We start from the raw sequence: 25,609 nt of genomic DNA on the forward strand, positions 1-25,609 counted from the left end.
CACCCATCCATCCATCCGACGGTGGCGCCATTCAACGGGCACCCGGTCCCTGTTCTTTGAAACATTTTGTACATAGGTTGCATTTACCATTGTGTATTGGATTTAAGACACGGGCATGATTACCAAAACTACTTTTCAGTCGTACGAAATGGTAGTGCTTGGTGCAGAGAGCAATACGGTTGTCTAGTGCGCCCGAGATGCGTGTTTCACGCTGCAAAAGCAAGCGGCTGCCAAACCTGCGGCTTCTGGAAAAGTAGGAAAAGATGACATCCCGCTAGTGTGTTGTAACATGCTCACGTGCAGCCCGTTTCGACCGGTACACGTCCAGAGCGTGGAGCTCAGGTTTTATACCTGCCAGCGCGGCCGATAAAATAACGAAGCGTGCGGTTCACTTTTCTGTGTTTTTTCGAGTCACCCGATGGTTCGCTAATTCACAGCTACTTGAAATTCAGTGGAATTTTTAAATATGTCGATTTCTTGTTTATTTCCTCTGTCAGAAAGTAAACATTTGAAGCCGTAATCTCATATGAAAGCGCTGACATTGGAAGCTTCGAGGAACTCGGAGGAGGAGGAACTCGGCTGAAACGAAAAGAAATTTGAAAAGTCAACTCGCATTACTGCGAAGTGTTTGTGTTTTGTGCAACTGGCTGTGTTCATAAAGTCAGATTTATATTATATCATATCGTTATAGAAAATTAGGGGGTCACTTAAGCTCCGCTGTTAAAGGTATAACGCGATAGTCTCTCTCTCTCATACACACACGCACAATGTTTTCTTTCTCCACGTGTTATACTTTAACTCTTTCATTTATTTACCAAATACTGCAGGCCCTAACTGGGCCCTAGAAGGAGGGGTGAAAAGAATACAATACAGTGAAATATGAATTCATTCAAAAGTAACATACTGCACACAAGTGTAGTATGTTATATGTTGTTATGTATGTTATATTTCTGTTATGTTATATATCTATCATTTATTTATTTTTATTTGATGCTTTATATTTTTATACACCAATACGCATGCGTCAGCAACAATCGGCTTTCCATTCTGAGCAATTGACACTTTTGAACACATTCTTTATTTCAATTAATCAATTACACATTATAAATTTACTTCCTTAGCAGCACCAAGCACTGGTTTTTCATTCTGACACCTTTAAACCCTTAATTTCCAATTTTTCTTTTTTTTCGTTGCTTTATTTCATCAATTGATCAATTACAAAGATTTTATTAACTCGTCATCGCCTATCGCACACCAATCAATCTTCAATCACTGGAAGCACAAATTACCATGGCACTTTTTTTTTACGCAGCCCCCGATTATTTCTGCGAACTAGCGTCGACGGCATGGGAAGGAAAGTGCTAAGCGCCAGTCCAACTTACGTAGAATTACGCACGATCCTTTTATCATAAAATGAAATGCATCCTCGCTCATTTCACCAACCAAGTATCTTCCAGGGGGATGAGCGAAGGTGATTGTACAAACCAAGCAAACAAACTCGCGATCGTCTCTTATAGGCGTTTAGGTAAACAGCAAAGGCGCACAGACAACAAAAAATCCACATTACAGAATTCTGGATACTGTACCTGGATAGGGATGACGCTGCGGATTGCCGAGGGGCCCATGCACGACTCGTAGAGCAATTTGTAACTGCGCTCGGCAGCGCGGCCGCACATCTCGGCTGCCAAATACGCTTCTAGGCGTCGCTAACAGACACCGCCAGGTACCGTAGAAAGGTCCAAGCACAGCACACTAGGTTAAAACGTGAAAAGCATGAATAGAACTGCGAGCGCTGACGAATGGACACGAAGCGAACGGATGGAGCGAACAAAATATGGCGGCCAGCGCGGGATCAGCGTTATGGTGGCTAGAAGGGGGAGGTGACGCCAACGGCGGACGGAAGCCGCTCCTCCATTTCAAGCCGGGTGTAGGTGGCGCTGTTGGCCGTAGTGCGATGCATGGTACGCGCCGCTCGCCTTGAGCCACGGTACTTGAACATACGCATGCCTACCGTGCGTGCAACGCGTCGGCCTTTCAATGATGTTGCAGGTAATGGTTTAGCTCATTAAACTCTAGTCGAACCTGATTACGGCTGACAGAATTCAATTTTAAGCCGTGGTGGTGCGGTGGTTAGGGCGTTCGACTGTTGTGCCCAAGGATGAGGGATCGCGCATCCCGGCCGCGGCGACCGCTTTTCACTGGAGGCGAAAAGCAAGGCACGCGTGTGCTGTGCGATGTTAGTACAAGTTAAAGAACTCCAGGTGGTCGAAATTCCGGAGTCCTCCACTACGGTGTCTCTCATAGCCAGAGTAATTTTCGCACATGAAACCCAACAAACAAAACAATTAAAAACGATCGGTTGGTACTAAAATACTTCTGGTGTGTAGAATACAGGCGTATCTATCCTTTCAGTTTCAGGAATTAAAGGGTCTTGAATGAGTCCCGTCTGGTCAAGATAGTGCATGTCGAAAGTAGAAGACAGACCAAGAGAATGAGGGTTGAAGGATGTACGTTTCGGCTCCGTGCGGTCGCATTTTTTTTTTCCCACAACGTTGTTTGCCCCAGGGGATAAAATAATATGTAAGAAGAAAATTAAAAGGGGTAATAAATGAAAGAAAAAAGGTTGGCTGTTCTCTGGTCGATGTTTTCCCCTCCTTCAGTTTCAAGAATACGAAGTATCAGCATTACTCCTAAAAAATGTGATTGGGGATCCAAACAAACAAAACAAAGCATAGCAAAAATTTATTGCACATCGTAGTAATAGCAATGTCAGTTCAGTTCAGTCGTGTCTTCGTGACCCTATGGACCATGTCACGCCACGCTTTCCGGTCTCCCACTATCTTCCTAATATCACATAACTTCACCTGCAGCGCCTCGATGCCATCTAATCATCGCGTTCACTGCCTACCCCTTCTCCGGCGACCCTCAACCTTTCCCAACATCAAATCTTTCTCCAGCGACTCCTCTCTTCTCATCAGATGACCAAAGTAGCTGAGCTTTAACTTTAGAATTTAACCCTCCAATGAGCAGTCAGGGTTTATGGTCGACAATATCGACTGAATTGATCTTCTGGCAGTCCAAGGAACTCTCAAAAGTCTCCGCCAGCACCACAACTCAAACGCGTCAAGTCTTCGGCAGTCACAAAATAGCAATGTACTGCACATCATAACATTCAGGGTAATTCAAAATAACAGATACATTTACACATGCTTCTGTGTAATTAGAAAAAAAAAACATTAAACATTGATTACAAACACTGCATTCATCTCTTGGCACTAAGAAATGGGGAGGCAAGGATATCACTTCCCGCTAAATAAAAAAAAATATATTACATTCGACCTTGAATAAATATGCAACTTAGAGCACCCTCCTAAGTTTCAGCACGTTCATTCTTCCCTGCTTAGCGTTGCGCTTACAGTTCTGGGCCTTAACATAGAAGTGCTGCCTGGTAAGAACATAAAACTTGATAATTTTGCTTGGGAGGGACATACTGTGATTTTTTTTTTTTTTTTTTTTTTTTTGCGCTGGAGTTCATCTGTTCGACGAAGTTAGGCACCCACATTAACATGTAAGCAGCGCAACACATCTTGCCATAAACGAGAGATCACGCTGGCAGCCGCGAACAAACAGGAACGCTGCCGCACCGTCCATACACCGCGCGCGAACCTGCACACGCGCGCGATCGCGTGGCTGCATCGCCAAGCTGACCGCAGCGCCACCGCGGCCTTCGCGGCAGCGCATGAACCAGAGGATCGCGCTTTCTCGGCGGATACGCCGGCGCTGGCGCCACCTCCCCCTTCTAGCCACCATATCAGCGTGCCGCTTATGGTGGCCAGACTTACTTTTGTAAACCCTCTATTGCAGAGTTGCAATGAACCTTTTCTTGTTAAATAGCCACTGGTGGTTGTGACTGATTACTACTCCAGATACCCGCCCAGTCAAAAAAATCAATGGGTCCAATTGGGAAGACCAGTCAGATTGAATTGGTTCTGCCAATCCCAAATGGTTTGTCCAATGGGTACTGTCCAAACCCGTTGGTTTCTTCAGCCCCAATTGGGACGCCCAATCGGTTTCTTCATTCCCAATTGGGAGTCACGAAACCAACTGTGCATCCCAATTGGGATTGAATAAACCCATTGGGCTAATGGGAAGCCCAATGGGTTACTTCAATCCCAAGTGGGATTATTTCGCTCCCAAATGGGATGCCCATTTGAAACGAATTGGGCTTCCAACTGGGCTTCCCATTGGTTCTAATTGGTCCTAAGCAAACATCCCCAATTGGGAAAGTCAAGTCAGTGATATCCTTGACTGAGATGTGCACAGATATACATACCTGTATAAAGAAACAACAGTGAAAATTTTAAGTTCTTATAAAAAGTATATGCCGCTTATTCCTATTGATTGATTGTATCGTGTTCACTGTAAGTGCACGCATAATTAAATATGTTAACTCTGAATAACAAAGATGTGTCACTGGTCCCAGCAGCACTGTTCAAAGAATGGAGTATATAAGTCTGCAACCTGTGGATATGAACATTGAATCTGTGTTAGTTCCGTGCGTGTAATGCTTGCTTGTCTCTCATGATTTCTGTAAAAAATTATTTCATCCCACTTGTATAAAAGTCGGCTTCCCTATAACTTCTGGAAGAAAACATTGAAATTGCATCTCCATTGTTTTTTTTCAGCTATGTGAATTCAAACCATTTGGGCTCAATGGGTATGCCATTTGCATTCAATAGGTGAACCATTTGGTCTTCATGGGTGACCAATTATTTCCAATTGGGAGCACCCACTCGTATCAAATGGGCAGGCCCAATGGGTGGCGAAAACACAATTGGTTTTTTTACCAACTCATTTCAATTGGGAAATTCCAAATTGGACCCATTGAATTTTTTTTTTGTCTGGGCGGAACTGACTCGTATCATCGAGTACAGTGACCAATCACTGCAAATCAATTTTCGCCCGACACGACCTTCCAGAGGTGAATGGTCCACAGTTCTCGTCCTCAGGCTTCACCAAGTTTGCTTCACATCACATCAAGTCCACTCTACCCTCAGAGCAACGGACTCGCCGAGGCTGCTGTGAAAATCATCAAAACTTCAATGAAGAAGACTCAAGACCCGTAGCTGATCTGGCTGATCCTCTTAATCCTACAGGGAGACTCCATCGAAAAATGGCTACAGCCCCTCTGAACTATGATGGGGAGGCGGTTACGGACAAAGCTTCCTCTTATTCGCGGAATGCTTGTTTAGGTCACTAAACTCAGGAATTTTGAAACTCAATACTGCGAATAGCAGCGAAGAAACTACGATAGACGACATGGCGTGCAGCAACTTCCCAACCTTCTGGAAGGGGATGAAGCATGGGTGACAGACTTAAAGCGAAAAGGGACCGTACCGTGGTGGCACTCTAGGGCGAGCCTAGATCGTCTATGGTTGACACCGGAGACGGCGCTGTACGGCGAAATCGGACCAATCTTGTCCATTTTCTCAAGTCTGCTAAAGAGAAGCGAAGAACCAAGCTCTACATGAATACACACACACGCAGACAAGGAATCTCTCGGTGACGGCACGGACGTAACGCTCCCGCGGAGATTTGTTTCTCTAAGAGATCCACACACAGCTTTCGCTGACGCCTCCCACCAGCACACAAAATGTGGACGTTGCTTCCCTGTCAGGGGAGGTATTGTAGTAGGCAGTAGCCACTTGCAGTGGCTAGTCTTGGACAGCCTGGGGGGCGCTGCGCTGTGCGTTCGCGGAAGCTTGGGCGCGGCTCGTGCTGCGTAGTTAGGCTTATGCCGAGCTCGAATAAAGACTGTTTGTTAGCAGCTTTCGGGCTTCGTCGGCTACGCCAACGGTGTGGTTGGCAGCTCAACACCGAACAGTTTGCCATTCCTCTGAGCCCAATTGGCGGGGCAAAATGTTGAAAGCAATTATGCCTGCATGTGGCCCAATCTTGGCACCTGTCCATGTAGCATAAAGCATAAGGACAGCATAGGGGGTAACTGCTGGCCCGGCGGTCGCGTGCGCGCGCGAGGTGTTGTGGTGACATCACACCTTAAATATACTAAATAAAAAATTGCCGCCGAGATTTCCAGCGCAGATGGTAGCTATCGCATTGTAAGTGACCAAAACAATCCCCTTTCTGAACAGAAATGAGCGGAAAGTACGTATTTTAATGAATATTTCTCAAATCGCCGCACTTAGCGGGCTTCTGTGAAAGTTCTGACAAAACCGGATATCCCGTCACAACTACCCCCATCGCGGCCGGTCGCACCCGTTCATTTTTCCTTTCCCCCGTGGCACTCCAAAGCGCAGAAACGAAGGTGCCTTCTTTTTTTTTTTTTTTTTTTTTTTGCTGCTCATGTTTCTGCGCACAATTCATTGTTTCCTCCCTGCGCGAAAACAATTGTCAGCAACTTACGCGCCCTCCGTACGCGTCCCCCTCGACCTCCCTCGTGTTAAGCATTCCACACTTTGCATCACTGTGCACGGCGCGACGCGGGGGAACCGACACTGTGTGTAGATGGTCAACTAACTTCAGGTGCGGCGTCAGGATCGCGGGGCCAAGACGTTGCTGAGGGTAGTTGTGACGTCACACCCGCCGTCTAACAGTCGGGAGCGCGCTGCCTCTGACCCGGTGGCCGCTCAGAAAACGTCGAAAATACAGCCATCCGCTCAAAACTAACCCGAATTATGTTTCTGTACTAGTGTAATCGTCTGTAAAGAATGCGATTGTGGTGCTTTTTCAATATTCTTAGATATTTGTTCAGTATACCTTAAATAATTATGGTGGCGTGTGACGTGTCACCTGGTGGTTTTGCTCTGTGGTCACGTGTTGAGGTGGCGTTGTAGACTATGGCGGAGCGCCACCATGGTGGCCATTGTGTGATGACGCCATAGACATAGCAGTGAGCCACTTTGGCTTGGGTGGTGATGTCACTGTGTCCGGTTGATCAGGCGGTCTCTTGTTAAAGAGGGGGCGTGCTACTTTGCCCATCATGGTGAATGCACATTGGTGTTGGTCACTACCTTAGCTTACATGAAGGTAGTCGCGTGATAACATTCATGGTAGAAAATATTTTCTTAGTGTTGGATACAGCAATGCCCCTGGGTGCAAAAAGGTTGGGTGTTAGGGAGGGTAGGGAGCTTATCTTCAGCCTTGGTTTTGAATTATAGAGCAAGAGTGATGAAAATGAGAATAAAAAAAAACAGAATTTTGATAACATTTCCAAACGCCAATGCAATAGATTCAAATAAGTAGGCAATGTTACAAAAGCAGATGAAGAATGAGAGATAAGAATGCACAAATATGCTTGGCACTACAGTGATGTGAATGCATCAATTGTATTACGAGCAACCCCTCGACTGACCTTCAGGCTGCATGCAGTCTGTACTGTGATGTCAGACTCGTGGTGTAAATCTTGAATGCTTTTTCTCTCCGGTCTTCTTCCTGACGGTAACACCGCTTCCGCGTGACGCTCCAGAGAAGGGGGCAGTGAAGCATGTGTTAGAAGTAGAAGACCGCAATAGATAGAAGTTGAGGACATTGAAGTTTATACCCATTCCCGGAGCCTTCGTTCTCTCGTTCAGCTCTCTCCGTGCCTTCGTTCAGCCGCTGCAGTAGTTCTTCAGTGTAACAACTGTTACAATATTCTCTCATTGTAGGACACAGCAATGCCTCCAGGTGCGAGAAGGTTGGGTGTTAGGTAAGGTGGGTAACTTAGCTTCAACACTGGTTATTAATTATAGAGCTAGAGTGGTGAAAATGACAATTACAAAAGACCAGAAGGTTAAGAACATTTTCTAAAGCCAATGCAATAAACTCAAATGAACTAAGCAATGTTACAAAAGCAGACAGAGAATGGAAGAATGCACAAATATACTTTGCATTACACTGAAGTGAATACATCGACAAGCATATGCGAAAAATACATAATCTTTCATGAACTAGAGCAATGACAGTTGCTTAAAAATGCAGTGCTCAGAAACCTAACAACTCGTTATCTAGACAGCATCTGATATAAATGTAGTAAGAAATCAATAAAGTTTAATTTTAACATCGCTAACACCAAGAAGATATGGAATTATTGTCAAACACGGTGGCAGTTCTCTGAGAAATGGTGATGCAGATACTTGAGCAATCAAAACTTTGTTAAATTGCTTAAAACAGATTACTTGCAAAGCCTCTAAATTAAGCAATATCTTCAAGGAGAGATTTTTCTCACTCCAAATATTCCAACACTTTTAGAGAACAATTACTAAAAGCCATCAAGAAGCAGGTTCTTTTCTCTACTGCCAAAGCTACAGAGCTGATGTGATATTTTCAGAATTAATCTAAAATACTGGGAAATCTAATTAACTAAAAATAAAATGGCACCAAAACTCTCAGAGGCAGGCTCTGTAATAGGACCAGTAAAAAATAATGCAGGCCATGTCACTGTTCGAAGTATTTTATTAAAAAAAGTTATGCCACCAGCAAATTTTAAAAGATTAAAGTTGTGGAAGTTTGGGAGCACTTTCTCATTGAGAAAGCACTTAGAAAGCAGTGCTGCGTGAGCCAATATCATCTAAATGCCTTTTTAGATATGTTAGCGTCCACGAAAAGAAAGCCTACAAACTAAAAACAATTTTGACAAATGTTAAGTAGCTACACCTGCTATTTGAAAGAGCCCTAGAGAAGGGTTGAGGGAGAGCCTCAGTTCGGAAGCTCAGATGAAGATAAGTCCCCTTATTGGAACATTGGCTCGGCATGCAAACTGAGGCTCATCCTCCACCCTTGTTCAGTGCTCTTTCATACTGTGTATAAATCTTTTTCTCTCATCTTATTCTACCCTAAACTTGCTATAGATACTTAGCAGGTTCCTAGCAAGTAAAATACAGACTGTTAGCAAAATGTTGATCATGGCCAGGCATCATGGACACCACATTTCCCTTTATGTTCTTTCTCTTTGTGCTCTTTTAAACTGAACATCCTAGTGAACGCCTTTGGGCACAACTCGCACTGAAATGGCTTTTCACCCTTGTGGGATCGCGTATGTCTCGCAAGAATTGAGCCCGACGTAAAGGCCATGGGACACAGCTGGCACTGAAACGGTTTCTCCCCAGTGTGGGTACGTATGTGCAGCTGCAGGGTACTCTTCTGTACAAAGCTCCTTTGACAGTAGGTGCAACAATATGGGCGTTCACCCGTGTGAATCCTCAGGTGGCAAAGCAGGTTTTTCTTTTGCGCAAATTTACTGCTGCAGTGCTCACAATGGTATGGGCGCTCACCCGTGTGGATACTGATGTGCTCCTTCAGGTTGCTCTTGTATACGAACTGGCTACCACAGTAGTCACAGTGGAAAGGGCGCTCGCCTGTATGCTTACGGACGTGCTTAACCAAGTGGCTTTTGCAGGTGAAGCTCAAATTGCAGTAGCTGCATTTGTGCAGTATTTCGTCTGTGGGTTCACCATGATACGAGCTTGTAGGGAAAGTATCTATGCAGGGGATGGGATGCTTCTGATCTGGCAAATCTTGTTCTGGAAATGTGGTGTACTTGTAGGCTGTGGTAAGTGGGCCTGCAATGAAATGCAGAGTACTTTCAAAACAGGAGAGAACCAAAACTGCAGTTCACATGGTGTTGACCAAAAAAGGTAATGAATGTAAAAATAAATCTCAACAGCTCTGGCAGCTAGTTTGAAGCAAATATTTTTTTTTTTTCATTTTTGTAAACAGTGCAAAAAAAAGGACAAGGATGAGAGAACACGGTGCAATGTTTACAAGAAACAAACCAATTAGCCAAAAACCAGCATTTGCTGCAACAAAGTTAAATTTCATAACACATTAAAAGAACTCTGACTGAAGCAAAATATTCTCATTCTGAAATTTTTATGCACTTGATTAGTGCATGTAGATTAAACCGTTTAATGCCAAGGCATCAAAACATCACAAACATTTGTGAGCTACCAAGATTTTATAGTTGATACTTTTTTCAAGGCAGAAATATATTTAACATGAGAGATCCATAAAAAAATAACAGCATAATTATATTGTCTATATAATTTTTGGATCTCTAAAGACAACAAATCTGCAAAATGACCAGGATGAATGCAGTAATTTAAAGCAAAAAATAGCCCCATCACTTGTGAATGCAGTATTATGGCCAAACAAGGTTTATGCAGTTTTGCCACAACGGTTACCTTTTGAAAGAATTTATCTTCGAGGGCTCCTATATTGATGGTACCTTTCTAAGAAGACAGTTACTTCAAGTATGCTAAATACTGAAGAATAATGAGTGAAATAGAAAATTAAATTTTGAGCACCCAAAACAAAAATGAGGTGCATCTCACCATGCCTGTGATTGGGTGCACCTCCAATTTTTAGGGCAGGCAGAAGCACACGATAAAGCTGGTTGCTATAGGCTATGCTGTTCCCCTTCACACTGCCTCGCCATTACATATCAACAGCGAGAAAATGAACGCTGAGTATGGTGTTCAATCAACAGTAGCCAACCATTGCACGTCAAAACACATCTATTCATATTGGGTAGCAGAGAAAGGAAAGGCAAAGCAACTTCTTTTGCAGAACAGCTCTTGCTAGAAAGCATCAAATGCGATAAAAAGAAAGAACCAGGAAAAAGTTTCATAGTGCCAAAGGATCAATACAAGACATTTAGAAAGAGTGCGAGCATTATAACACAAGGCATAACATCACGAATAATGCACCAATGACGCACGATAAAATTTATTTGCATGCTTTTCTACTAGAGCCTCCAGTGAAGGTCATGAAAAATTGTGACTTTACTTGCACAGGTCTAAACACAATATATGTTTGTAGGCTGGAAATCCTGCACAGCAAGCCATTATGTCACACACACAATATTTCATAGTAGTCATCACTCAAGTTTAAGAACACCTGGCTTATATCTTCTGGAACAACCTTTCACCTCAGGCACAAATGCTTTAAGAGCAAACTCTGCAAAAAAAAAAAAAAATCCTTAGATAAAAGCAACAGCATTAACAATCAGGTGCACACTATAAATGTTGCGCCAGTAAGTGCTATCATCCCCATCTTAAGGACCCCTCACCTTTCTCAAGCTCCCTTTGAGCATAATAAAAAAAATTGTCAGGAGGCTATATTGTCTTTATCTTATTAGGCAAAACTGAGGAGGGAGGGGGGGAGGGGGGTGGTTAAGTAACCATTTGAAGCATAAAATGTTTAGCCCGGTGAGCATAAACCCCGGGAACTAAGATCAGTGCACATTGCAGTTTCCCACGCTTGGAAAGTGAAGTTATGCAATCAGGAAAGGTTGGAAGATGTTGCATTTAAATTTTCTTGTGAAACAATTCACCCATTGGCTCATCAGTAATGGCCTGCAAAATAAAGCTGAGCAAAGGAGTGTCAGTACAAGGAAACAATGCCACAACGAACAGTACTTGTGCGTTTCTTGTATCGAATGATATGCACAAAGGACATTACACCGGACCACTCATTCCTTTTCCTTGAGGCAGATAATCGCTACATAATACGAAGGACACACTACCAATATTGTGCTTTCCGATATAACTGCTAAGTGTCAAACAAGATTATTATTTATGCTGAAACACAATGATGCAAATATTAACTTTTATAATGCTTGTCATCTTAGTTCCACTTTTCTGGCTAGCCCTCAAGGCATGAGGATGGATATAACTCTACAAACATAAAGGCCATCAGCTGTGGAGGTTGACATCACTCATTTCGATGTCTACTCGGCAAGTTGACTTTGTTGTCCAGTCAATGCCGGTTGGTGCCTGCAAAATGAAACACAGGCAAATTAGCCAAATCCCTAGGAAAACATAAAAGCCGCAAGAGAATTGTGCATGTGTGTGCATGCTTATTTTATGATGTATAAGTGGGCAAGGGGATCAGATTCACCATCACCATCAGACGGACTATATTCACTACAGGGCAAAAGCCTCTCCCATATTACTCCAATTAACCCAGTCCTGTGCTAGCTACATCCACCTGACCCCTGTGAGCGTCTTAACTTCATCCAACCACCTAACTTTCTGCTGCCTTCTGCTACATTCCTTCCCTTGGAATCCAATTTGTTACCCTTTTCAACCATCGGCATTCCTTTCTTTGCACTACATGCTCTGCCCATTTCTTCTTGATTTCATCTACAATGCCATTAACTCAGATTTTTATTTTTTTCCTTTATTGTTTATTCGGCAATACACCCCATTTCATGCTGGCTAGTTCCTCGAAGAGGATTGCTAAACTAGCCTCACTAATTATTTCTCTGCCACATTCTGCACACTTCATACCTCTTAAAGTTACACCTACCATTTTCATTCTACAACTTTCTGCATTGTCCTCAACTTAAGTAGAATCCTTTTCGTTAGCATTCATATTTAAGCCACACAGATGAGTACAGGAAAGGTGCAACTGTTATGTACTTTCCTCTTGAGCGATACCGGTAAGCTGCTAGTCGTAATCTGCGAGTACCTACCAGGTGTGCTCTATTCCAATCTTATTCCCCTAGTTATTTGCCTTTCATGATCCGGATCTGCGGTTAGTACCTGTCCTAAGTAGGTGCATTTGCCTGTCACTTCCAGTGCTTCACTACCTATTTAAAACTGCAGTTCCTTTCTCAGGCTGTTCAACTCATCTTAGTCTTCTGCATATAATTCCTTAAGCCTACTTTTCTGCTTCTCCTTTTTAGGTCATTAATCATTCGTTGCAACTGGTCCCCTGAGTTACTTAGCAAGGCAATGTCACCAGGAAATCGCAGATTACTAAGGTATTCTCCATCTACCCTTATCCCTAACTGCCTCCCATTCCATATCTGAATACTTCCTCTAAGCATGCTGTGAATAGTACTGAGAAGAATGTGCCTCCTTCTAACACCTTTCCTAATGGAAATTTTATTACTCTTTTTATGCAGAGCTATGGTTGTTGTGCAGCCGCTATAGATATATTCCAGTACATATATTCCAGTACTCCCCAGCTGCTTTCCCTTTTTTCACAGCTGCTAAAGCTTTTTTGACCTCGTCCTTTGTCACTGGTAGAACGTCTGACTGCTCTCCACTACTGTCAATCTCATTATTGTCCTGACTACTTCGGCTATTGTATAGGTCAGTATAAAACTCCTGAGCTACTTGACTATCTTGTCCATATTAGTGATGACATTGCCCGCATTGTCCCTTAGTGCATACATCTCACTTTTGCTTGTGCCCAATTTCCTCTTCACCACTTTCAGGCTACAACCATTCTTTATAGCATACTCAATTTTCCCCATGTTATACTCCTTTATGTCGGTCACTTTACACTTAGATTACCTTTGATAGCTCTGTAGTTCAATACTGTTGGGTTGGAGGCTTTCATACTTTCGTGTCTCTTAATAAAGTCTTTCGTCTGCTTAAATAATTTGCCGGTACCTCTCTATCATATTGCTGCCGTGCACTCAGTAATGATATTGTAACAGTCCTGAATAAGATGAAGCTTACAGAACAAGTGATGGAGAAAGACATTGGAAAAGACTCTCGTGCTGGACGCGCTGCTGTTGAGCAACTGAGCTCCCTGCCCTATCGTCCTGTTCAGCGCTCCGATGTTTTATCCCCGCCGTAACAATATCTCTAAAGGTATCGTTCAATGCGTCTACACTAAGTTCGTCTTCATCAATTAAAGCTGTATATCTATTCCGCAATGAGATCCTGAGTTCTACTTTTCCCCGTACCGCTAATTTGTTGATGGACTTCTTCGTCACTAATCTGTTCCATTTCCCTCTTGAAATCCAGATTAATTCGAGACCTTACCATCCTGTGGTAACTGCATCGAACCTTTCTGCCTACATCTACATCCTACAAAATTCCAGGGTTAGAACACAGTATGAAGTCAATTACATTTTTAGACTCCCCGTTCGGGCTTTTACATGTCCGCTTCCAGTTCGTTTTGCTGAAGAAGGTATTCATGATTTGTAAGTTATTGTGCTCAGTGAACTCAACTAATAACTCCCCCCTGCTATTCCTTGACCCAATGCCACAGTTACCCACTGCCTGGTCTCAAGCCTGTTTTTGCATCTTTTGTTAGAGTTAACGCGGTGAACACCGACCGCCCGGGAACCACACAGGACTGATATGGAGATATCAGATCCTGCAAAGGGTCCTGGAGCCTCCGAACAAGAAGCGTAGCTACCATCTTATAATCGGTGTTAAGAAGGGTAACTGGTCGCCAAGACGAAGGACTCTCCGGTGTCCTACCCTCCTTCGGAAGCAAGACGGTGCGTCCTGAGCTGAACGAGGGCAGTTTGATGCTGCTTTTCCAAAAAGATGTTAACAATTTGGAGCAAAAGAAAGCCTAACTTGGCATTGAAACCTCCCATCAGTACTGTGAACTGTATTTTTACTTTCCTTATTGCTGACTCTACACCTTCGTAAATGCTTCCAACTGCTTGGCCATCATGACTATATGTAGGCATGTAAGACTGTACAGCCTTCAGATTATACTGCTTATTAAGCATAATTATGATGCTTGCCACCCTCTTATTAATGCTATAGAATTCATATACGTTACCAGCTATATGCTAATTGACAAGAAACCCTACCCCTAGTTTTCGTCTATCCAGTAAACCTCGATATGCCTCACTTTGCATCTGCCTCATCTGGCCTCCTAGGTAGATAGGGAGAAGGGAGGGAAGGCGGGAATGTTAGCGAGAAAGGCATCCAGTTGGCTACCCTACACGAGAAAAGGGATAAGGGGATTAAAGAGGGGGAGAGAAAAAGGACACGAAGCACAGTCAGAGTTTGTTACTCAAGCTGGTGCCGGTGGCCTCCTAACCTCACTAAGCCCTATGACATCCCATTTCGTGCCAGCTAGTTCCTTGAAAAAAAACTGCTAATCTAGCCTGACGAGTTAAGAGTTCTAGTGCTAAACGTTGCCAGGGCTAGTTTCTAATGGCGGCCTGTCCTGAGCTAGAGATTCTAGCACCCTCCGCTGCATCACAGGTCTGACCGCCGTTGTGGTCAGTTCATCCGCAGTTGCTGGGGGCTGAGGGCTGGGGGATTATTGGAGTATTCTGAGGAGGTTGCAACCAATTACTACACCAGGGTGACTCCTATTCTGGTGAGGGAGTGCGTTCCCAGAGATGTTTACCGGCATTAGGTTGCACTCCAAACCTGTTAATGCATTTCGATCTACACGCAGATTTTTTTCGTTAATCTGGTGAATAATTGTGCGGCACGGGGATTTGAACCACGGTCCTCTTGCACATCAGGCAGTTTTCTACCTCTATGCCACCGCTGCTCCTTGCCAGAGCCACGGTGGCATAGAGGTAGAATACCCGCCTCATGTGCAAGAGGACAGTAGTTGTGTACTGAACACTAGATTATAAATGTCTTAAGTACTGTGCAGAAGGAAGGTATTTCATTTTGAGAAACCATAGGAAATTGCATTAAAAACATGAAAAACAAAAATTCGAAATTTGCATCATCTGTAGCATCGGCAAAACAAATGACATTTTCTTTTCTGGGTCGCTGATGCTGCCGATGCGAATTTCTAAATAATTATGATTGAATCAAGCAGGTACATCATCCAAACTGGAATTAAATGATAGACAGTTATATGACGTCTGTGTGCTAAATTTCAACACGAGTAAGTGAGCAGCTCAAAAGATAGAAGCATTTTAACTTTAGTGTTGGAACAGTCAATAGATGCCACTTATCTTGTGTGTTGATATTGAAACATGATCTAAAGTAGAAGTGTACAACGTTGAAGTGGGCCAACTCATACGTTTTTTTTTTGCCCTCGGGCACAGATGCACATTTTCAGTCCATAGATCCCACCACTTTCTCTGTTGATGATGTGAACCGAGGTTGCCGAGGTCAGTTCGCACAGCACTCAAGCAGACAACTTTCACAGCTACCGGAAGTGTGTATGTGACGTGATGGCTGCAGCAAATAGCAGCCTCTAGTTGTCTGCCACTCATCACGATATCACAATACTAACCACATATAGAGAATGGAGAATACAGAAAAGTCACCACTAGGTTCCACGCAATCTGCTCACAAAACAAAAAAAAAACAACAAAAACACTGCTTTTAAAAGCTATAATAAATCGCTTGCTTTGCTACTTTGAGCAAAAGCTTAAATGCATTTGTTCCGCACACTGAACACATCTCTCAGTAGCCTTTGCAGCCATGGCTGTCTGGAGTTGCGATTGCCTGTGCTGATAAAACAAGCAATCTACAGCAACTCTACAACAGCGTTACAGATGCTGTCTTCCTGAGGAAGTCTCATCAAAACAGATAAAAATGCCCTACCCAAAGTTTGAATATGGTTTCAACCACCCATCAGTGAATATCTCATCACAGACACATACCTCATATTTCAACATTCAATTCAAATAAATCAAAGAGAAGATTAACTCTCAACACATCAAGTGGAAAAGGTCGCCTTGTGTCACTTATTGGTGAGCAGGTGAGTAAAGAGTATCAAGTAGCTAACTGCTGGGTCATCAGCACTTAGTTTGAACGGGGTTGCTGACTTCAAAGCGCCATTGCATCCAACACAACAGAGCAATGAAGCTAAGCGATTGGCCAAGCACTGTCTTTAAAGGGACACTGCAGCGGTTTTCAAATGAACCAATACTATAGGCTTTTGAAGTAGATTATTTGTTGATCATGCCTGTGAAGTTATTTTTTCGATTATGCATAAAACACCTGCACAATCGTCGACTCAAAGCGCACAGTTATAATTTCCCGCGCCCCGCGCGACTGCTACAGAAGAGGAAAGCGGAGGGAGAAACCTCGGTTCTCCGTCCGTCGTGACGTCCCTGTGAGGAGCCGGAGACATTCAGAGCCAACGGAGGGGGTTTCGGCGGGCGCTGTTCCTTGTTTTGCGTGCGTTGCGAACGTACAAAACATGTCAACTTAGCGTTATGCACCTGATACAATACAGCTCTGCATGTGGTTGGAATGCACGAACAGCTGTGGACGCGACGATGTAATCTTCCATTCCATTAAAAGCTTGTGGTGCAATGTGGCGTTGCTGAGAAGAGAGATAAATTCAAGCCGACCAAAGGAAGCATTCTACTCGAAGCATTTTCATAACTGTGACTACATGCAGTTCAGTTCAGTTCAGTTCAGTCGTTAAGCCATGTCCGACTCCTCGTGACCCTATGAACCATGTCACGCCACGCTTTCCGGTCTCTCACTATCATCTTAACATCACATAACTTCATCTGCAGTGCCTCGAGGATGCCATCTAACCATCGCGTTCGCTGCCTACCCCTTCTCCGGCGACCCTCAACCTTTCCCAACATCAAATCTTTCTCCAGCGACTCCTCTCTTCTCATCAGATGACCAAAGTAGCTGAGCTTTAACCTTAGAATTTGACCCTCCAATGAGCAGTCAGGGTTTATGGTCGACAATATCGACTGATTTGATCTTCTGGCAGTCCAAGGAACTCTCAAGAGTCTTCGCCAGCACCACAATTCAAACGCGTCAATTCTTCGGCGGTCAGCCTTGCAGTTTGTTCCTAATGCGATTTCTATAGTGTTTTGACAAAAAGGCGTGGTTGAACCATGACTCGGTTCCTTCTGTTTCCTTGTGCAAAACAGTCGGGACAGTCATCTGCGATCCGTTCATGGACTGCAATTTCATGATGGGACGGTCAGACAGCATCTGCGCATGGTTGTATTCGCATGCTTTTTTTCTTTTTTTTTTTGTTCTTTGCGCAGAAGCTTCGCGGAACGGCTTCTGTGCTAAACATGGACAACTCATCAGTAGCACGTGCTGATGATTTTTGCGAACTAGTAGATGATTAAGAAGAGCCCAATGCTGTGTCGAAGCTAGGTTGTGAAGACTGCGAGATCTTTTCCAGCATGGCACGTGCCTGATATGTTCGTGGAACCCTTACGGAAGCATTATTAGAAGAGTGTACCGCTTAGCTGGGTATAGGCGAATTCAGGTAAGGAGCGCAAAGAGCGAGGTTTCCTTCGGTGCCTCCAAGCAATCAATCATCGAAGTTGCTCATACATGACCTTGTGATTATGCACCCATTGCTGCCTCATCATTTTGCATAGTCCTGTCTTGTTTGGGAATGCACATTAAGTTGGAAATGAAAACGCCGAAGCTCTTGTAAGAAAACACATTTCGGAACAGGGTTTTCTCATGAAGGTATGGGTGCGGAGGAGATGTAGCTTTGCTTTCAACATACGTCAGCCGTCAGTTCACTAAACGTGTATTGTGACAGTACGATAAAAAGGAAAGGCTTTCAACGTCTGCTAAAAGTCGTATGGCTCAAGCAGCATTCTGCGCGCATTTGACTTGGTCTCCAGCACAATGGCCCTGTCAATACCTCGTACGCATTGCAGAGTTTTGCAAGTGAAACCTCGGCCCGCATATTCCTGGGAAGGAAGGGCAGCAAACAATGCCCTAGCCGACTACGTCTCAGGCCTCTCGCCCCACCCGAAAAGTCATTGTTGTGAAAAATGAACCCAAAGCTTGTTGTACCAAATCCTGCTTTGAATGCCACTCGTGGTACCTTGGGGAAACAAAGAATTTTATAGAAAGGGTGAAGCAGTACACAGCTGCCACCAGACAAATGAGCAATAAGCGAAGCGTGGTTGCAAAACTCTGCAATGCAATGCAAGACACACTACTTTTCAAAATGCCTCACTGTAACCAAAGCAAGTTTTCATGCCAAATCTACGCTCCCCACAATGGAAGTGCTGCATCGTTTGTGGGCGTATCTGGTACGTATATATGCGGCAAAAATCTCAATGGTCATTCGTGTAGAAATGGCATGCCATAATGACCTTCACAAAGCCGCAGAGAGCTGCAATCAACACAGCGCAGCGAAGGAGCCGCATCGGCAGCTTCCCCGAACCTCGGAATGTCGTCACGCGACGTCTTGGCCAATCATGGGCGGCGGCGCGACCCGCGGTGAGCCCCGTTGCGAGGGCTGCGTATTTCTTCTGAAAAAAGGCTATTTCTGCTTTCTTCTGCCTAATTTTAATCTCATATTCAAGTTTGCAGCATGAAAAACTATGACTTTCCGCTGAAAGCCCAACTTTTGCAAAAAGTGCTGCAGTGTCCCTTTAAGTCCCTGTGTATTTGCACAATGCTGCTTTGATATGTGGCCGTAATGGGCACAACGGCGCTTTTGAGCCTGTATTATTTTGTATTGAAGCGAAAAGCTTCACTAAGAGGGTCGGAGCCGAGCTTCGCGTACGCCGTATGCCGCGACCGAGTCATGCCACAGTCAAGGACAGCTGCGCAGCCCCCTCGCCAAGCTCAGCCGGCGTTGCCTAGAAACGATTAAGAGGTATGCGACTGGGAGTCGAACCACCATCCTTTGGATCTCCAGCCGACTGCTTTACCGCTGTGCCATGCCCCAAGTCGTAAAACGCTCTTCATAATTCCGCTTGTCTACCGTGAGGATGATAGCGGGGATTCCATGAGTGACAGATACTGCAATTGGCGTGCAATATGAAAGTACCAAAGTCTAAAATAATTGTCACTCAATTAGGGTGACGTCATGGATGCGACGTCACCCATATGCCGTCAGCTATGAGGACCAAGCGGGAACGAGTGCGCTCCAACGCCGCCGGGTGGCACCTCCTTGCCTTTTGCGAGTGACAGATGCTGCGTCTTTCCTTTCCTGTAAATGAATTATAGAACGCAGGTGAACTTATACACGCTCAACGTGGTAGCCAAGGAGAGTTTAGCTGCTGACAAACGGCGCAGAAGACTGGAAAAATTAACTTCTTCTGATCCCGAGGTAGTCACTGATTTTCGCTACGTATACCCAGGCATAGCAGAGCTAAGCCATCTCATTTTTTGGGGGGGGGGGGGTAACCTCACCATACTATATGTATAACCAAAGAGTATCAAAGAAAAAATAAGCATTACAATTCAGCACCCTTTAGCATGATCTGTTTAAGTATGTACCGGTGCGGAGAAAAGTAAACGGAGCATGCTTTTTCTGTCTCCCAATTTTCAAGCATTGCATAACTGAAACTGGCAGTCGTACTATGTGTGAACCGGTTGTAAACACCAGTATCCTTTCACTTGGACAAAAACTGTTTTCTTATTTCCTGTGCAGAAGGCATGACTTTGATTTGAGCAGAAAAGCGCATTCTGTTTACTTATGCCCGCACCTGTATGTGAATAAATAAATGAATAGTGGTCAACATGCGCAATATTTGCAAGCAGTAAAAATAATAAAAAAGGAACCGCAAGCTCAAATAAAAATAGTGACAGCAGCTATGTTAACGATTAATTGCTGAATACATTAAATGATTGCAGAGATAAACCAAATTCGTATCTTACTTATGCTCTCACCAAAAAATTCAAGCAAACATGATATGTGCGAAAACCAATGTCAGTGAAATGAAAAAAAAAAAATGGTGACTAGAGGTGTTCGCAGACTGATATTCAGTAAGTTCGAAAAGAGATCTTGTGATGTGAAGGCTTTAGAGCACAGGCAAAAATTTAAGTGGTAAAGGATAACAAGGATGCATTGGTTCCCTATTCCTTTTTCTTTGAACACAAAGTCTGAAAAAATTCACACAAAATAGAAAGTGAACTATGACTGTGATTAAGACGTGGCGACAAGGTTTCTAACATGTTTTTTCCATTGTGCTCCCTCACAATGCCAGGAATGGAATTCGTTTAAACTGCATGATGCTAATGCCCCTGAAATCTGGCCGCCCACTTGGTGCAAAACCAGACGGGTTGTGACACACCTCAATTTGCACACAGCTACCAGGTAATGAGTTATCTGGGTTTACAGAAAGACGAGCATGTACAGCTGAGGATCTGCATAGTTCGGCAAAAGTTGTGTCAGAAGGTTGTTCTGGCAGAAGCTTGCACTCTGCCTTCAGTCGACACGAATTCCGGTGGCTGCGAAATCAAACAGAGAAAGGTGCTTTCGACATAAGAGAAATGAAAAGTAAAAACCAACTTTGTAGTAGGGCTGTAGCCACTTTCACTAAGAAAGGCAGCGAAAAGGAAAGGCAAAGAAGGGGTAAAAAGGGCACATAATGGCTCAAGGCCGGTGAGTAACATTTTGTCTTTGCAAGAAACCAGAGGAACAATTTCACTGCACAAAAGCTTTGGCAGGAGCTGGAAAAAGCACTTCTTTCCACAAATTTTCAGTGCTAACTCATGAATGTTGTGGCTGCAGGCTGCCCGTCCACCCAATAGAACATCCTAGGATGGCCAGCTGCAATTTTACAGCGAATCTTGGAGGCCACATTTTTACTTTCGGTCTTATTTTTTTGTATGCATCACGCAATTAATGCAAGCGTTTACTGGCCTTGAGTAGCCATTTGCATCTTGTAAAGTCACTGGAACAGGGAAACCTCCACAACCGCCACTGTCATGCGGCCGCTTCTTTCTTTATAAATAAAAAGATAAGGCTAAAAACTGGGCAGCAGTGGAGCATGCCACCTACCTGTGTATACTAATATATTTTACACTTATTATTGCCTTGATTTTAGCAACCAAATAATTTTCACTTGATTATTTTTACCGGTCAATTGTCTATTTGTCCTCCTCAGTCCTTAAGCCAAAACTTATTTTTCTTAGTTGCAATGCCGTCTGGCAGAGTCATGGCAGAGTCAGAGCTCGGCTGTGAAAGGACCCGAGTGTCCCCTCTCATTACTCTATGCAGGAGCACTTTATAAGTTATCAAGTGTTCAGCCATTTCCTTTCCATCTCCACGCGCACAGCATAGCAAAGCCTACCTGTTAGTATGTGACTTGGTACGTGTTAGTCCACAGTACTCCTGTCCTAACCTCGAACAATGAGCTGCCCATAGAATTATTGTAGATGTTTTTTGTTTTTTTTGCTATTTCCTCCTTGAAAGTCTTGTACATTTCCAGTGCTGATTTAGGCTGCATCCCGATTTCCCGCAGAGCCCTCCCTGTTTCTTGAACCTTTCTCTTTACCGATAATTCCTGGCTGGTCCCCCTACTGCTGTCCAAATATTTCCTAATTTTCTTGTCCACTTCCTCCATTTTGTGTCATGCTCTATCTCATATATAGGTCTGTACTGGCAAAAGTCAGACTAGAAACCGTCAACCCTTTCTAGATCCGTTGTACAACTTCTTACCTGTCGTAATTCGACAGTACCTGATTTTTCATGACTGCTCCGTTCTTGTCACCTTTAGCCGTGATATATTTGTCATGTTCCATCATGCCCCATTAAACACTTACCTCCAATATTTATCTATGGCCAAAGGTATACTTGTACTTACGCACTACCTCCGGTGTGGCCCCCAGTATCCTATATGTGCTGCTCTCGTTATCATGAAAAATCATGACTGCCGATTTTTCTTCCTAACATTACACTGAATCTGTCTCTTTATATACCGTATATATCCATCAACCCCTACAAATCTTCCCTGTAGTCAGCCATTAGTACTTATATCATCCGTGTAGATCAGTCCTGTTAATGCCTGCTAGACACATTCTCTTCACTCGAAAGAGGAAAGGTTCAAGCCGAGTCTACTCCTTTCAAGTTTAGGCTCTAATCCTTGCAGGTACAGCCTGAACAACAAAGCTGACAGAGAACACTCTTTTTTCCATTGTATAAGCACCTTGTTGCCTTTATAAACATCCTTCAAACATCTTTAAAGGATTGATTGCTTCACCTTCTGCACCTCGTGCGTCCAGAATGTCCCACAGTTTTCTTGAAGTACACTGTCGTAGGCTCCTTTGATATCCACAAAAGGCTTAGGTTTGCGGGGTTTAACGCCCAAAAGTGAATGAAGCTACGAGAGATGCTGTACGGTGTAGGTCTCCGGAAATGTCAACCCCTTAGTGTTCTTTAATGTGCATTCATCTTGCACAGCACTCGGGCGCCTTGCTTTTTGCTCGAAAAGCGACCACCGTAGTTCGGATTCGATCCCGCATCACTGGGCATAGCTTTCGAGCGCCTCAACCACTGTGCCGCTATGGAAGATGATTTCTACAAAAGCTAGCCACAGGGGTCTGTGTTCCTTTTCCAATTTTTTCAATACACTGCGTCGAGAACATCGCCCCCTAATTTTAATCATCACGATGCCACTTAGCTACAGCATCTTTGAGCGAAACAGTCTGTTCGTGATCCTATTTCGTCGAAAAGCATGTCAGTTGAATGCATGTTGATACCCAACTCTCACTGTTCGTTAAACATTTGACGTGATATCAGTTGCATGAGAGGTCTTTTTTAATTTCACTGCACCACTGAGCTATGAAGCAGTACATGGCACTTAGTACATTTGCTATCGTCCCAGGTTCAGCAACTTTTACGTACCTGCAAGACACTGAAAGGACCCAACTGACAGCCTGTAGATAAACAGGCTGCCCCATTATGTTTCTGCACTTGATGCTGTTATGAGTAAGTGCTACAATCCAATTTTAGCGAGTTCTCCCTTAGGCTGCTTGTGGCATACAATTTTTGATCATTGCAGAACATAAACGACGAAAATGTTGACAAAACTGACGCAAGATGGAAAAGATAGCAGTTTTCTCGGAAGCCAAAAGGCATTGGTAACTACGATCACCTGCCCTGCTACACCTACAGCATCGCAAAGATCTCTTCCATTAACGTCCAATCCTAACCTCTGCCAGTTTCTACCACCTTATCCCTGGAAACTTCCCCATCTACTTTGTCCACTCATTCGAGTTTGTACAGAGCACCGCTACAGACATCGACTTCTCTTGAAATCCGGTATAGTACCCTAAAAAAGTATCAGCTGCCTTTTTATCAAACTTAGTGGCATTCCCTAAGTTTCATTTCAATATCAGACAGAACATCATTACACGCCTTTGTTAACTAACCCACACTGTTTTTGTGTCTCTAAACGTCACACCAATCATTTCACTTCCCATAGATTGCTGTGAATTCTTCAGCCACTCTTCACTGTCCTCAAAGTTTCTGCACTATGTGTGCGCACTAGACAAGGCACAAATATCGTTTGCCTTTCTCTTGAGTGATACACACGAACTGCAATTCGTGATGCAGCTAGGAGTGCAAGCCAAGCATACTTCACACTGTTCTCTGCTTCTAGCTATATTTGACGCCAATGGTTCGGATCTGCGGTACCTATGTACTTCTGTAAGCAGGACGTATGACAACAGGTGTAGCAATCAACAAAGCCGGCATTACACAAGCCGTCAGCAGAGCACTCGACAGTGGCTCAGTAAATGTTATGACATGTGTAACGCACGCCAACAATGGCTCCAGTGATGTACAACAGTTTCTCACAAGATCTTGATATTACCGCCATGAATATCATACATCACCATTCCAAACGCGATAAAGAAAAGAGAAAGAAGCGAGGGCAGCACTCAACACAATAACGAAGCAAAAATATGGGCAACTAGCCCACCCCTCCACACAGCACTTGCCCGCAGAGCAGAAGTTGTCTAAGGTCTTGCCATTCCATAACAGGCTCCAGTTCCACCCTAGCTTTGCTGTTAATGGGAAGTTACATCCATTGGCATTACGGCACAGACATTGCGGACGACACGCCACAAGCCATCACAAGCACTCTACCACAAGATAACAAACAAGCGAACACAACCGGCTTTCACTTTGGCCAACTTCGGCTTTGAACGCACTTAGCTGAATCGGCGAGTTTCGGTTTCATTTTTTTTTTTCGTATGCATCGAGTTGTTTCATGCAATCACATCGCACTGAGTGATCGTTTACGTATTCTAAAGTCACTTGGAATAGTTCCACAACCGTCGCAACCGCGCTGCCGTGACCATTTCCATTTATAGTGTTCTGCAACTTTATCGAATCCCCGTTTGAAAAATTCTCCCGCCTCAACCGCAGTAACCGGAGGCTCATCTGCGCTGAAACTGCGCACAAAGCTTGCGAGTTGTTGTCCCCTTCTGTGCGAGGTAAGTTTAACCACGGTGCTTGCTTGGTTTAGCCGCGCATGATGAGAAATCAGGACCGTCTGCGACGAGACTGAGGAGCAAAAAACGCCAGCGCAGTTTCTAGCGAAATGCAGCTGTGGCGTCTTCTGGCATCGCTGGAGGAAAGCGCTGCGGTTCAAAGGCGCCGAGGCAAGAATGGCACGCTCATGTAATGGTGCTAGATGGCACCACTGCTGCTATTCGGCGGAAAATTTACATTTTCGTCTTTTGCTCCTCAGTCTCCTCGCAGACGGTTCTGGTTTCTCATAATGCGCGGCCAAACCAATTCTAGCTCACTTTAGCCAAACTAAGTAAGCACCATTGTCAAACTTACCTGTAGCAGAGGAACGCCTTTCGAAACGATTGTGATTGAATCCCCCGTTCTCGAAATCAGCAGTCGAGCTCCCTTACCATTGAGACACCGCGACAGAGATTTAAAAAAAAAAAAAAAAAAAAAAAAAAAAAAAAAAGTACTCGCACAACTCTATCTTGCATAGGGCAGCTGAGCGGCGCAGTCATTTCCGTTCTGCGAGGCGTTTTTGAGCCTGTCCCTACCCGTCGTTTTGCGGTGTGGCTTTAAGAGCTTTGAGCTGCTTTGAGTAATCGCAAGGAGTATTTTTTGACGGGGAAGTCTTGAAAAAGAAAAGGGCCGTTCTCGGCAGGGCGTGCGTTTTTTTTTTCTTTTTTTTTTATTTTTTGAAACCGCCCGGCGCATGGTATTTCTGTTA

The 25,609-nt window shown here is 44.1% G+C and overlaps 1 long non-coding RNA gene across 2 annotated transcripts; it reads right to left on the reverse strand.

The window, feature by feature from the left end:
* Positions 1-468: 468 nt before the first annotated feature.
* On the reverse strand, positions 469-11,013 carry LOC146198699 (uncharacterized). Of its 2 annotated transcripts, XR_014705008.1 has the most exons (4): positions 7,373-11,013; positions 5,398-5,498; positions 1,587-1,752; positions 469-579 (listed from the first exon to the last, which is right to left on the reverse strand). It is a non-coding gene; the product is annotated as an uncharacterized LOC146198699 (long non-coding RNA). The 2 variants fall into 2 exon arrangements; XR_014705007.1 differs by having other exon boundaries at positions 5,398-11,013.
* Positions 11,014-25,609: the final 14,596 nt, after the last annotated feature.

The sequence above is a fragment of the Amblyomma maculatum genome, chromosome 2 (assembly GCF_055883805.1).
Source record: "Amblyomma maculatum isolate TAMU_Amacu chromosome 2, ASM5588380v1, whole genome shotgun sequence".
In the NCBI taxonomy this organism is placed as follows: Eukaryota; Metazoa; Arthropoda; class Arachnida; order Ixodida; family Ixodidae; genus Amblyomma; species Amblyomma maculatum.